At 42.8% G+C, this 13,197-nt stretch overlaps 8 non-coding genes across 8 annotated transcripts; all 8 read right to left on the bottom strand.

Moving 5' to 3' along the window:
* Window positions 1-2,794: 2,794 nt before the first annotated feature.
* TRNAK-CUU (transfer RNA lysine (anticodon CUU)) lies at window positions 2,795-2,867 on the bottom strand. Its single transcript has one exon. It is a non-coding gene; the product is annotated as a tRNA-Lys (tRNA).
* Window positions 2,868-3,460: 593 nt separating this feature from the next.
* TRNAK-CUU (transfer RNA lysine (anticodon CUU)) lies at window positions 3,461-3,533 on the bottom strand. The gene has a single exon. It is a non-coding gene; the product is annotated as a tRNA-Lys (tRNA).
* Window positions 3,534-3,784: 251 nt separating this feature from the next.
* Window positions 3,785-3,877, bottom strand: TRNAI-UAU (transfer RNA isoleucine (anticodon UAU)). The gene is given in 2 exon segments: window positions 3,785-3,820; window positions 3,840-3,877. It is a non-coding gene; the product is annotated as a tRNA-Ile (tRNA).
* Window positions 3,878-4,343: 466 nt separating this feature from the next.
* Window positions 4,344-4,416, bottom strand: TRNAK-CUU (transfer RNA lysine (anticodon CUU)). The gene has a single exon. It is a non-coding gene; the product is annotated as a tRNA-Lys (tRNA).
* Window positions 4,417-6,064: 1,648 nt separating this feature from the next.
* TRNAK-CUU (transfer RNA lysine (anticodon CUU)) lies at window positions 6,065-6,137 on the bottom strand. Its single transcript has one exon. It is a non-coding gene; the product is annotated as a tRNA-Lys (tRNA).
* A 770-nt stretch (window positions 6,138-6,907) lies between these two features.
* TRNAK-CUU (transfer RNA lysine (anticodon CUU)) lies at window positions 6,908-6,980 on the bottom strand. Its single transcript has one exon. It is a non-coding gene; the product is annotated as a tRNA-Lys (tRNA).
* A 3,033-nt stretch (window positions 6,981-10,013) lies between these two features.
* TRNAK-CUU (transfer RNA lysine (anticodon CUU)) lies at window positions 10,014-10,086 on the bottom strand. The gene has a single exon. It is a non-coding gene; the product is annotated as a tRNA-Lys (tRNA).
* A 1,756-nt stretch (window positions 10,087-11,842) lies between these two features.
* TRNAK-CUU (transfer RNA lysine (anticodon CUU)) lies at window positions 11,843-11,915 on the bottom strand. The gene has a single exon. It is a non-coding gene; the product is annotated as a tRNA-Lys (tRNA).
* Between the last annotated feature and the right edge of the window lie 1,282 nt (window positions 11,916-13,197).

Genomic DNA, 13,197 nt, shown 5'->3' with positions numbered 1-13,197 from the left:
GTGGGCATTTGTCCCAGGCTGTCCTCGTCCCTTTATAGTCCTTTGGCTCCGCACTTTTGTGCATTTCATATTGTGCTCCCATATTAATTCCTGGGTACAGACTCTCCCATCCTCTTTTGCTTTTCCTTTCTAACACTTGGTGCTTGAACTGAGCATGCTCGACCAGCAAACTATATCTGAACTACAGGTCACGACCCTAGGATTGTTGTGGTTCTAAAGACCAAAAGGGGCCTAGTGTGGTACTAGATGGGTAAAGTGGTCTTTCAGTGTATGTTCCCCATTATCTTGCTGAGTAAGAGAATGTCCCGGAGCAGACTCTACGTTTAGGAATGGGGTTACACCTCATGTACTATATACTGCCCTACTCATCTATGCAGAGTGTAAGTATGCTTTAAATCTGCCCAATAATAACCAGTTGCCATCGGGAACTGTGAAAATACAGATTATTGCGGATACCTATCCAATATACTGCACAGAGGATCTTTGGATTAAACCATTTTTTTAAAAAAATTACTACAGGGCATACTCTTTTTGCACCAGATTCTGGAGTATTACGGCGCTGATTCCTTGTGGTAGGCCTAGTGCATGGACTAAAGGCACAGGTTTGGAGTTACAGGGCTTCTCCCAGATTTTCTGTACACCATTTCACTTGGAGCGTTTCTTAAAGGGTAGCAATGTATGAACTACTGAGTCACGTATCTATTTAGGGAAGTGGCAGTATGTCGGGTATCTCTAATAATAAAGTGGCCCGTTCAGTGTATATAAAAAGTACTGATGGAAGTAAAGCACTTGGGATGAGATGAAAAACTTCTTTGTTGTCTCTAGAAGCCTCTGTCTATGCCTGTGTCTCTCCTCTCTCACTCAGAATCTGCTTACTCCTACACCTTTCCAAGGACAAGTAAAACTGATACATGGTCTTCTACACTGTTTCATACATAAGTTCCTAATAGTATTCTACACTATGTATTATAGATAGGTTCCTAGGAGTCCTGACAGTGTTCTACACTATGTTTTATAGATAGGTTCCTAGGAGCCCTGACCGCATTCTACACTATGTTTTATAGATAGGTTCCTAGGAGCCCTGACCGCATTCTACACTATGTTTTATAGATAGGTTCCTAGGAGCCCTGACAGTATTCTACACTATGTTTTATAGATAGGTTCCTAGGAGCCCTCACAGTGTTCTATACACTATGTTTTATAGATAGGTTCCTAGGAGTCCTGACAGTGTTCTATACACTATATTTTATAGATAGGTTCCTAGGAGTCCTGACAGTATTCTACACTATGTTTTATAGATAGGTTCCTAGGAGCACTGACAGTATTCTACACTATATTTTATAGATAGGTTCCTAGGAGTCCTGACAGTATTCTACACTATGTTTTATAGATAGGTTCCTAGGAGCACTGACAGTATTCTACACTATGTTTTATAGATAGGTTTCTAGGAGCCCTGACAGTGTTCTACACTATGTTTTATAGATAGGTTCCTAGGAGCCCTGACAGTATTCTACACTATGTTTTATAGATAGGTTCCTAGGAGCACTGACAGTATTCTACACTATATTTTATAGATAGGCTCCTAGGAGTCCTGACAGTATTCTACACTATGTTTTATAGATAGGTTCCTAGGAGCACTGACAGTATTCTACACTATGTTTTATAGATAGGTTTCTAGGAGCCCTGACAGTGTTCTACACTATGTTTTATAGATAGGTTCCTAGGAGCCCTGACAGTATTCTACACTATGTATTAAGCCAATTTATAGTGTGTTTCGTACTGAACTTGTGAGAGGTTCATAATGTAGCTTAAGCTATACTTTTCCATATGATCCTGGATACAACTTTAAAGCATTTTAAGATTTTAGAGTAAATATTAGTTTAGCAGGGAGGGGAGAAAAAGAGCTAGAAGAAAGAAGCAATTTTTTAAAATAATAATATAGAGTAATATATTAAAGGGGATGTACTTGAAGTAAAATGGTGATCAGTCATGTGACAACAGTCAGAGCGTCAGCAGTACAGGTTGAGATAGAAGACGTCTTGTCCTCTGGTACCTGTTAGTAAGCTGATCCTCTTGTGTACAGACTGGAGAACGTGTTTCCTTCTCACATAAACCTTTAGACCGGGGCCCCGTGGGACGTAAACGCCGCGATTTGCCTGCAGCGGAGACGCTGTGGGAAAAATCGCGGCGTTTTACAATGCCAGCAAAGGGGATGGGATTCATGAGAATCCCATGCCCACTTTGCAGAAAAAAAAACGCAGTGCGGACACGCTGCGATTTGCAAAGCCTTTGTGGCTTTGCAAATCACAGCATGTCAATTATATCTATGGAAACACCGGTGTCTTTCCTGTAGATATAATGTTAAGAGAAAGTCCGCAGAGGAAAACTCTGTGAACCTTCTCTTAAAAGCACTGCAGAAAGAACCGCAATGTGTTCACGCCACGGTTCTTTCCACAGCGCTGTATTGTTGTGATTACGTCCCATGGGGCCTTAGCCTTAAAGTCTCTTAGATTTACTTTCTTTACTATTGATTTATTCAAAATATATTAAGAAGTTGTCGACCAGTTGATCTTTTAAAACTCAAACCCATAAAAATCATTGCAAGCCAGTGAAGGTGATGCTATGGACCGTCGAATGCAAAGATGCTAGGGAATGGTTATCATTTACTAAAACCAAGGCTTTTAAATTTTTTTTTTTTTTTTTTTTCCCTATATATTTTTCAAATGGGCTCTGCTTATTTTTGTATAAGTATTTTTATAAATTCTTATGCTAAAATAAAAACAAAAACTTTAGTCGCCCAACGTGGGGCTCGAACCCACGACCCTGAGATTAAGAGTCTCATGCTCTACCGACTGAGCTAGCCGGGCTACTGTGGCATTTAGGGGTTTTCAGGCAAACCAATAATATCAAATTCAGGGAAGGGGTTAATCTAATAGACAACATTCTTATAGGCCCCACTGTTTGTTGTGCCCGTCTTTGGTTTGGGTGGTCCATTGGTGATGATGAGCCTTGGTCTTTATTGGTTCCATTTCATCAGCAGTGAGGATGTACCTGACCTCCTACTAAGGTCAGTGTTTGACTGCAACAGCTACATGTGGGCCAATGGTGGAGTGCTGGAACAGACGACCTAGGACAGGTGAATATACATTTTTTTATTACTCTTAATTTCCTGCCCTTCCCTAATTTTTACCTGGGGGTCTGAAAACTCCTTTAAAAGGTGTGTCGTAGGGTGTCTCCCGGCACAACCTAACACTGTTAACACACATTGGACTACGTGAGAATGCCCCAGGACACACATGTGCAAATATGCTACAGAATTCTTGTATTATGAGGAATATCATTATTTGCTAAAACACGAAGGCTTTTTTTTTTAAATAACTTTTTTCCATATTTTTGTTACATTTCTTGGGTGTTCTGTGCTCCTGTTTGTATACCAATAGTTATACCAAAAAAGCAAAGTCGCCCAACGTGGGGCTCGAACCCACGACCCTGAGATTAAGAGTCTCATGCTCTACCGACTGAGCTAGCCGGGCTTTTGTGAATTTAACTCTTTCCTAACATCTCTGCAACAGAGAAGCCACTAGAGCCGCTGGGTCTCATCTGTACTTAATGGGAGATCCTAACAGATTATTAAAAAAAAAAAAAATTAATTAAAAATAAATCTCTCCAGGGCCACTTTCAATCGCAACTAGTAAAAATTTAAAATGGTGCGTTTCCACAACTTGGAGCCTTAGCCAAGGTTTTGTTAGTCCGAGATAACATGTATAGGGTATCTAAAAATCTGTGCTCCAGGTGAGGCTCGAACTCACAACCTCGGCATTGCTCACCAGTTACTGTCATATAAGTACCGCGCGCTAACCGATTGCGCCACTGGAGCAGCTGCTTTGTTCAAGAAAATGGGCTTTTTTCATGGAAAAATCTGACCCCAGTCCTCTGAAAATAATGTGTTTATGGATCAACTAATAATGTACTACGGTAGCCTTCAACCAAGTACTGTACAATCTGGTATATTGGGGGTGTGATTGCGCCACTGGAGCTCACTCTCTACTGCAAAAAGTTTTCCTCCCTTAGTAACCCCTTTAAAGTTTAATTCATAGGTTTAACTGATGCAAAAATGGGGCCAAGCAATCTTTAAAACAGAAAAAAAAAATTAAAAAAATATTTTCAGTTTCTATATTTTATTTGGATGGACAAAAAAAAAGTACGTTTATGCAAAAGTGCCGATTTAAGCATCAAAATTTTAAAAAACCATGAAAGATCAAAAATCAATGCAAAATGTCCAGAAATTTATCACTGGGTAAAGTGACCAATGCTTAGGGGTGGAAGTGACACAAAAACTAAGTCGCCCAACGTGGGGCTCGAACCCACGACCCTGAGATTAAGAGTCTCATGCTCTACCGACTGAGCTAGCCGGGCTACTGTCACTTGTGTGAGTTTTCTCCAAAAACCATTCTGTCCCAGTATGAGCCCCTATATCAGTTTACATCTACATATGGGACCTTTCTGTAGTCAGGAAAAAATGTTTAAAGGGGCTCTATCAGCAAAATCATGCTGCTAGAGCCCCACATATGCGTGCATAGCCTTTAAAAAGGCTATTCAGGCACTGTAAAAGTTAAATTAAACTACCCCCCCCCCCCCCCCCCCCCCGTTTTAAAATAATAACTTAAAAAAGAATCTTCTCTACTTACGGAACGTGCACCCTGGGCGGGCATTCAGGGTGCGCCGTCTTCTTCTTCCCCGCCTCTTCTTCTTCTTTTTTAAGTTATTATTTTAAAACGGGGGGGTAGTTTAATTTAACTTTTACAGTGCCTAAATAGCCTTTTTAAAGGCTATGCACGCATATGTGGGGCTCTAGCAGCATGATTTTGTTGATAGAGCCCCTTTAAAGGGATCCTATCATTCAGAAGTACATTTTTGTCCCTAACACATCGGAATAGCCTTAAGAAAGGCTATTCTTCTCCTACCCTTAGAGGTCTTGTCCGCGCCGCCGTTCCGTAGAAATACCAATTTTTTGGCAGTATGCAAATGAGTTCTCTCGCAGCACTGGGGGAGGGCCCCAGCGCTCAAACAGCACTAGGGGCGTCCCCAATGCTGCCAGAGAACTCTCCAGTGCCGCCTCCATCTTCTTCAGGAATATCCGCTTCCTGTTTCTTCTTCTGGTGTAGGCTTTGAAACTTGTAGGCCTCAGGCAGAGCCTACTGCGCATGCCCACGGCCACAAGAAAAATGGCCGATTACACAGTAGATGAAAGATGGAGGCAGCACTGCAGAGTTCTCTAAGCAACGTTGGTTTATGTGGTGACAATGGGGCGAGGTTTGGCCCATCGCGGTTCCTTGTATTATTTTCTGAATGCTGATTAGACACACGCTTGTACCATGAAGGTTTTATCTATAAAGCAGGCCAGGCATCGCCCAGACTGAAATTTTTTTTGATACTAACAGTGAACATATTCCCCATGAAATAACAATTCTGAAGTATCTTTTGATATGTCCCGTTCCTGCTTTTTCCACCTGAATATTCATGAGTAAATTGACACGTGGGAGTTACCTTTACTGTTATCCTTGCACAACCTAACACTGTCAATGCAGATTGAACTATGTGAGAATGTACCAGGGCACACCCACAACTGGCAACGCCCAGTTGTCAATTCATATGTAAATCTCTTGTGGGTGTAATCTGGGATGAGCTCTGCTTGTGTTTGTATACCAATACTTCTACCAAATAACAAAAAATTGAAAGTCGCCCATTGAAAGTGTGAAATTGAAAGTGTTTAATAGATGCAAAAATGGGGCAAACTAATATCCATCCATTTACACAGAGATCCATCTTAAAAAAAAAAAAAATCAAAAACAAAATTTTCTGTTTTTATTTTTTTGGATGGACAAAAAAAAAATGTACGTGTGTGCAAATTAAAATTTTAAGATTTAAATTTAACAAACCCATAAAAGATCATAAATCAATGTAAAATGTGCAGGAATTTATCATTGGATAAAGGGACCAAAGCTCAGGGATGGAATCGACACTAAGGGCAAATTGTACCAAGTGATAAAAAAAAAAAGCAAGTCGCCCAACGTGGGGCTCGAACCCACGACCCTGAGATTAAGAGTCTCATGCTCTACCGACTGAGCTAGCCGGGCTACTGTACCTTTAATTGGGTTTCCTCCCAAAACTGTTCTGTCCCACTGTGTTCCCATAACTTAGTTACATCTAAATACAGGATAAAATACTTAACAAATTGTGGGGTAAATGTTTTCTTTTAACCTCTTGTTTTTACAAATGCAAAAATTTGGGTTATAGAAAAAAAATGTCCCTTTTCCCAGCCCAATTCTGTGTAATACATGAAATGTTATATTGCTCACCATATCCTATAATAAATTCCTTGAAAGCACGTGTCCTTAAGGTGTAAAACTGGTAAGAACATGGCAGATATCTTCATTGTCTGGTTTTGTATATAAAAAGATTAATCTAAAATTGGCAGGAAAGTCCGTCCCCCCCCCCATTGGTTGGAAATCATAATTGTAGTCTAGAAGGAGCGCTTAATATTAACCATTTTGTCTATGGCCGTTTAGAAATAATGAGCAACGTCGGCTCATGTGTTGACAATGGGGTGAGGTTTGGCCCATCGCGGTTCCTTTTATTATTTTCTGAATGCTGATTAGACACTCGCTTGTACCATGACGGTTTTATCTAGAACATAGGCCAGACATCACCCGGACTGAAATAATTTTGATACTAACGATGAACATATTGTCAATGCAGATTGAACTATGTGAGAATATACCAGGGCACACCCACAACTGGTAACGCCCAGTTGTCAATTCATATTTAAATCTCTTGTAGGTGTAATCTGGGATGAGCTCTGCTTGTGTTACAAATACTTCTACCAAATGACAAAAAAAATTGAAGTCGCCCAACGTGGGGCTCGAACCCACGACCCTGAGATTAAGAGTCTCATGCTCTACCGACTGAGCTAGCCGGGCTACTGTGAATTTAACCCTTTCCTAATATCTGCCTTACAACTATGGCAGATGCCGGGTCTTTAAAGGGATTCTACCACTAAAACACTTTTTTTTCTAGTTACCACGTCGGAATAGCCTTTAAAAAGGCTATTTGTCTCTTACCTGTGGAAGTGCTCTCCGCCGCGCCGTTCGTTCAAAATACCGGTTTGTACCGGTATGCTAATGAGTTCTCTCGCAGCGATGGGGGCGTCCCCATCGCAGGAGCAGCGATGGGGGCGTCCCCATTGCAGCTCGAAAACTCACCGCAGCGCCGCCTCTCCGGTCTTCGGTGTCCTCCCCTTGCCTCTTCAGCGTCTGTCGGACGCCTGCGCAGTATGCTCTCTGTTCGGCGAAGATTGCCGAACGTACTGCGCATGCGCGAAAGTCCGGTGCTCGCACTATGGCTGGGACCGCAATTTCGCGCATGCGCAGTACGTTCGGCAATCTTCATCAAACAGAGCGTACTGCGCAGGCGTCCAACAGTACGCTGAAGAAGCAAGGGGAGGACACCGAAGACCAGAGAGGCGGCGCTGCGGTGAGTTTTCGAGCTGCAATGGGACGCCCCCATCGCTGCTCCTGCGATGGGGACGCCCCCATCGCTGCGAGAGAACTCAATAGCATACCGGTACAAACCGGTATTTTGAACGAACGGCGCGGCGGAGAGCACTTCCACAGGTAAGGGACGAATAGCCTTTCTAAAGGCTATTCCGACGTGGTAACTAGAAAAAAAAGTGTTTTAGTGGTAGAATCCCTTTAAAGCTGCCCGATCTTCTGCGGCAGAGAAGCCACCATAGCCACTGGGTCTCATCTGTACTTAATGGTAGCTGCCAAAAGTTTATTAACCACTTCAGTATCGGCCCATTTTGTGGTCCAGGACCAGACACATTTTAGGTTTATTTTGTATGTGCGGTTTTGAGGGCTGTAATGTTTTCCTCATACGTCTCATTCAACTAATTTCTGCGTCTTTTTTCGGGGACACATAGGGCTTTATTTTTATGTTGGTTTTATTTTCGAATGTGTTTTAATTTTTTTTATATCTGGGAAAATATAAACAAAGTAGGAAGGAAATTGTGTCTGGTTTTCACTTTTCTTCTTTTTTTTTATTTAATAACACAAAGTGCTACTGAAAAACTTTAGAAAATAGTTTTTCCTCTCCGTTACGGTAATTTTTATTTTATATGGTGTTGTCAGGGGTGGGGCTATAACCTTTAATAACGGCATTTTATTGGCGTATTATTTTACTTATTTTTTTAATTATTTTATTTATTTATTTTTAAACTTTTTTTTTTTATTTTTTTATTTTTTTTTTCAGATGGTGTTTCTATAAAGTCATGAGAGACCTTTGGGGACATCTGATCACTTTTTTCTTTGTTGGAGAGACTGATTTCTCCTATAACTGGGGCTGGTACATTTAGCCTCAGTTGCAGGAGGAATACAGCCTCCTGCACGCTGTATACACAGTATACAGAGCTGATCTAGGTCCTATAGGTCCCAGCAGCTCTTGCAAGACACTGAGCCCGGCGGATCACATGACCGCCGGGTCAGAGGGCGGCCGCATGATGGCGGCGCCCATAGCCGTGTATACAGCGCTCATTGAGTGCAGTATACACAGTGATTGAGAAGGCAGGGGAGGTAATAAATCTTCAGTGTCTTCTCTCTGGAGCTCCGGCTGAAGTTACAGCCGGCTCACAGTATCAGCAGCTGCACGATCTCGCGCAATAGCTGTGTTCTGACAGGACGTACCAGCACATCCTGTCAGAACAAGGCAACCACTTCCCGGATGTAAATAGTCTATGGGCAGTCCGGAAGTGGTTAAAAAAAAAACAAACTCTCTAGGGTCAGTCCCAATCTCACTGTGTTGGAGTTGTCTTGTTCCTATGGCAGCTGGGAGCTCTACAAATTTATATATATTACTAGCATTACCCGCGATTTCGTCTGCGCCGCCCTCAGTCCCTACCCAAGATGTATGTGTTTCACAGTATGTAATAAGTTTTTACTGTGTTCTAGGGAAAGTGTTTTTGTTTTTTTGGATATTTTTATTTTTGGTCATTTTTTTTGTAAGTTTTGTTTCTACATTAATTGCACTCTGGGGGTGTCAAACCCCAGGGTGTGTGATTAGTAATGCAATGGTAGTGCATTGTAATGCATTGCATAATACCGGCGCTTCGATTGCAGGCTACGTAGCATAGAGTGCAATAGAAGTGCCGGTTTTATGCTATGTATTGCATAATAGCAGCGCTTCTATTGCAGGCTACGTAGCACAGGCTGCAGTAAGAGCAAAAGACCGACAGGCCAGGGACCCTGCGCAAGGCTCCCGGCTGCCATAGCAATGTGACGCCGGCCCCGGAGCTTGGTCCAGGTGCTGGCGCGGAGAAGGAACATAGTAGAGAAGGAACATCGCAGCGCTCACGCGCCAGCGGAGATCATGGCGCCTCAGTCACCTGTGACTGAGGCGCCCTTTGGTGTTAATGGGGATCGTTGCAGACACCAGCCACCCCCCATCCCGCTGGACTCACCTTGTGCATGCTGTCTAGGCCGCAACATCTGCCGGCATGAACAGTCCTGTGTAGCCAGCCGGCATGCCGGCAGTGTATAGGCGGCCTGGGATGGCAGCGGTGGCCGGAACATGGTGCTGCTGCCATGTTGACTACCGTCTCCCCGGTCAATCGCCCCGCCCACATTTCCCTTGCAACGTATGGTGCCGCAGCGATGGCTCCACAGCCCGCCCACACCCTGTCATGCACCAATAGGGGGTGCGTGGAAAGATCTGGGCTGGCGTAATGCCAGCTCCTACAGCAGAGCCGGCATGAACTTTTGAGGGTTGCGGTGGTGATTTGGGGGTTAGTGACCCACATTTAGAGTAGCCTATCCTTCCTTCCTGGGCAACGGACAAACCCATAAAAGATCATTAAATCAATGTAAAATTTGCAGGAATTTATCATTGGATAAAGTGACCAAAGCTCAGGGATGGAATTGGCACTAGGGGCAAATTGTACCAAGTGACAAAAAGTAAGTCGCCCAACGTGGGGCTCGAACCCACGACCCTGAGATTAAGAGTCTCATGCTCTACCGACTGAGCTAGCCAGGCTACTGTCACTATAATTGGGTTTTCTCCAAAAACTCTTCTGTCCCACTGTGTGCCCATCAATCAGTTACATCTTAAGGAGCGCTTAATATTATCCATTGTGTCTATGGCCGTTTAGAAATAATGAGCAATGTCGGCTTATGTGGTGCCAATGGGGTGAGGTTTGGCCCATCGCGGTTCCTTTTATTATTTTCTGAATGCTGATTAGACACACGCTTGTACCATGACGGTTTTATCTATAACGTAGGCCAGGCATCACCCGGACTGAAATAATTTTTGCTACTAACGTTGAACATAGTTGGAAGGGGGCAGTAATGGGTAGGTAACATATGCTTGCTACAGAAATGTATGACTGACTGAGTGACTTAGTTGTTTCTTTGCCTCCACAATGTATCTCTACTCCAATATTGCATGTTATGTAGATTTGCTTTTAAAGGGGACCTGTCACCTCTCCTGACATGTCTCTCATAGGCGCCGCCCCCTTGAGTGGCTGGCTGCCTGATACAGAGCTCCAAGCTGGGAGCAACCTTTATCTTTCCTTTCTCACTCTTTTTCTCTGTATCTTCAAGAATCCTGTAACTAAGCAAACTAGCACTATGAATTAGCAACTATAAATCGAATGGAAGATCCTGTGGAGTATTTTGTTCCTTTTGTATCTATTGTTAAAGCATGGACAATGACGCAAGACCTGTGTGCACATGTGCCTGTTACCATCCCCCCAGGAGCTAAGGACAGCATGCGGCATGGAGGAGAAACCTACATGAAAGTGTGGACTTCTTCTTTTCAAGGAGATGATTTTTGGTGTCTATTGCTGATGTGTGAAGATGCTACAGCTGACTGGTATTTCTTTCCATTACTGTGGACACGTGGGACTCTGTTACAACCTGGGAACCATCACCCACCTACCCCATGTGTTTAAGGAAGCTTGGCAAGAAGCAGCACCCTGTCTACCTGGATGGCTTCAGACCTCTCTGGGCAGTAGAACACAGTGGTAAGAAGAAAGGAAGAGGAGGAGGTGGAGGAGGGCTTGTGATGAAGGACATTTGGGGCATTTTTTTGTGTGGTTAATGGACAATAGTGCTGATACAAGATACCAAACTATCAGCTGTGAGCAGGAGATCTCACCACCTACCAAAGAACTACCACATGTTATCGTGATGGCTGCATATGCCCCCACCTCTGCAAAAAAAACATTTCTGCCTGTTATATCTACATGCTGTGACCCCTCCTTGTGTCCTCCAACCACGGCCAATCACTCCGCACAGAGAACTAAATGATCCTGCCGTGTGTCTGTGTTTCTTTCGTTTTAGTTGCTATGATTCCTAGGATTTCTCTATCTGCCATGAGCTTGTATGTGTTTCTCTCTTATTATATACTACTGTACCATCTATGTAACTGTATCACTGAAATTTCCCCATTGTGGGACTATTAAAGGATTATCTTATCTTATGTATAAATACTTGTGTTCCCCATGAAATAACAATTCTGAAGCATCTTTTCATATGTCCCAATCCTGTTCCTCTGTTTTTCCACCTGACTATTCAAGAGTAAATTGATACGTGGGAGTTACCTTTACTGATGTCCTTGCACAACCTAACACTGTCAATGCAGATTGAACTATGTGAGAATGTACCAGGGCACACCCACAACTGGCAACGCCCAGTTGTCAATTCATATGTAAATCTCTTGTAGGTGTAATCTGGGATGAGCTCTGCTTGTGTTACAAATACTTCTACCAAATGACAAAAAAATCAAAAGTCGCCCAACGTGGGGCTCGAACCCACGACCCTGAGATTAAGAGTCTCATGCTCTACCGACTGAGCTAGCCGGGCTACTGTGCATTTAACCCTTTCCTAATATCTGCCTTACAATTATGGCAGATGCCGGGTCTTTAAAGCTGCCCGGTCTTCTGCAGCAGAGAAGCCACCATAGCCACTGGGTCTCATCTGTACTTAATGGTGGCTCCCAAAAGTTTATTAACCACTTCAGTACCAGCCCATTTTGTGGTCCAGGACCAGACACATTTTAGGTTTATTTTGTATGTGCGGTTTAAAGGGCTGTAATATTTTTCTCATACGTCTCATTCAACTAATTTCTGCGTCTTTTTTCGGGGACACATAGGGCTTTATTTTTATGTTGGTTTTATTTTCGAATGTGTTTTAATTTTTTTTTATATCCGGGAAAATATAAACAAAATAGGAAGGAAATTGTGTCTGGTTTTCACTTTTTTTTTTTTTTTATTTAATAACACAAAGTGTCACTGAAAAACTTTAGAAAATAGTTTTTCCTCTCCATTATGGTAATTTTTATTTTATATGGTGTTGTCGGGGGTGGGGCTCTAACTTTTAATAACGGCATTTTATTGGAGTATTATTTTACTTATTTTTTAAATTATTTTATTTATTTTATTAAAAACTTTTTTATTAATTTATATATATATATATATATTTTTTTTCAGATGGTGTTCCTATAAGGTGATAAGAGACCTTTGGGGACATCTGATCATTTTTTTCTTTGTTGGAGAAGCTGATTACTCCTATAACTGGGGCTGGTACATTTAGCCTCAGTTGCAGGAGGAATCCAGCCTCCTGCACGCTGTATACACAGCTTACTGAGCTGATCTGAGGTCCTGTAGGACCCAGCAGCTCTTGCAAGACACTGATCCCGGCGGATCATGTGACCGGCAGGTCAGAGGGCGGCCGCATGATGGTGGCACCTATAGCTGTGTATACAGCGCTCATTGAGTGCTGTGTACACAGCGATTGAGAAATCAGCGACGGGAATAAACCTTCCCTGCCATCTCTCTGGGAGCTCCGGCGGAGGTTACAGCCGGCTCCCAGTATCAGCAGCTGCACAATCTCTGTGCAGCTACTGTGTTCTGACAGGACATACCAGCACGTCCTGTCAGAACTAGGCAACCACTTCCCAGACGTATATACTCTATGGGTGGTCCGGAAGTGGTTAAAAAAAACCAAAACACTCTCTAGGGTCAGTCCCAATCGCACCGTGCAGGAGTTGTCTTTTTCCTATGGCAGCTGGGGAGCGCTACAAATTTATATATATCATATATGAGGTTAAAACGTAGAAAAAAAATAACACCCCATTCTGATTTTT

This window comes from Leptodactylus fuscus, chromosome 5 (genome assembly GCF_031893055.1).
Source record: "Leptodactylus fuscus isolate aLepFus1 chromosome 5, aLepFus1.hap2, whole genome shotgun sequence".
NCBI lineage: Eukaryota > Metazoa > Chordata > Amphibia > Anura > Leptodactylidae > Leptodactylus > Leptodactylus fuscus.
Note: the sequence above shows the minus strand (reverse complement) of the source record. Positions and strands in the feature narration are given on the sequence as shown.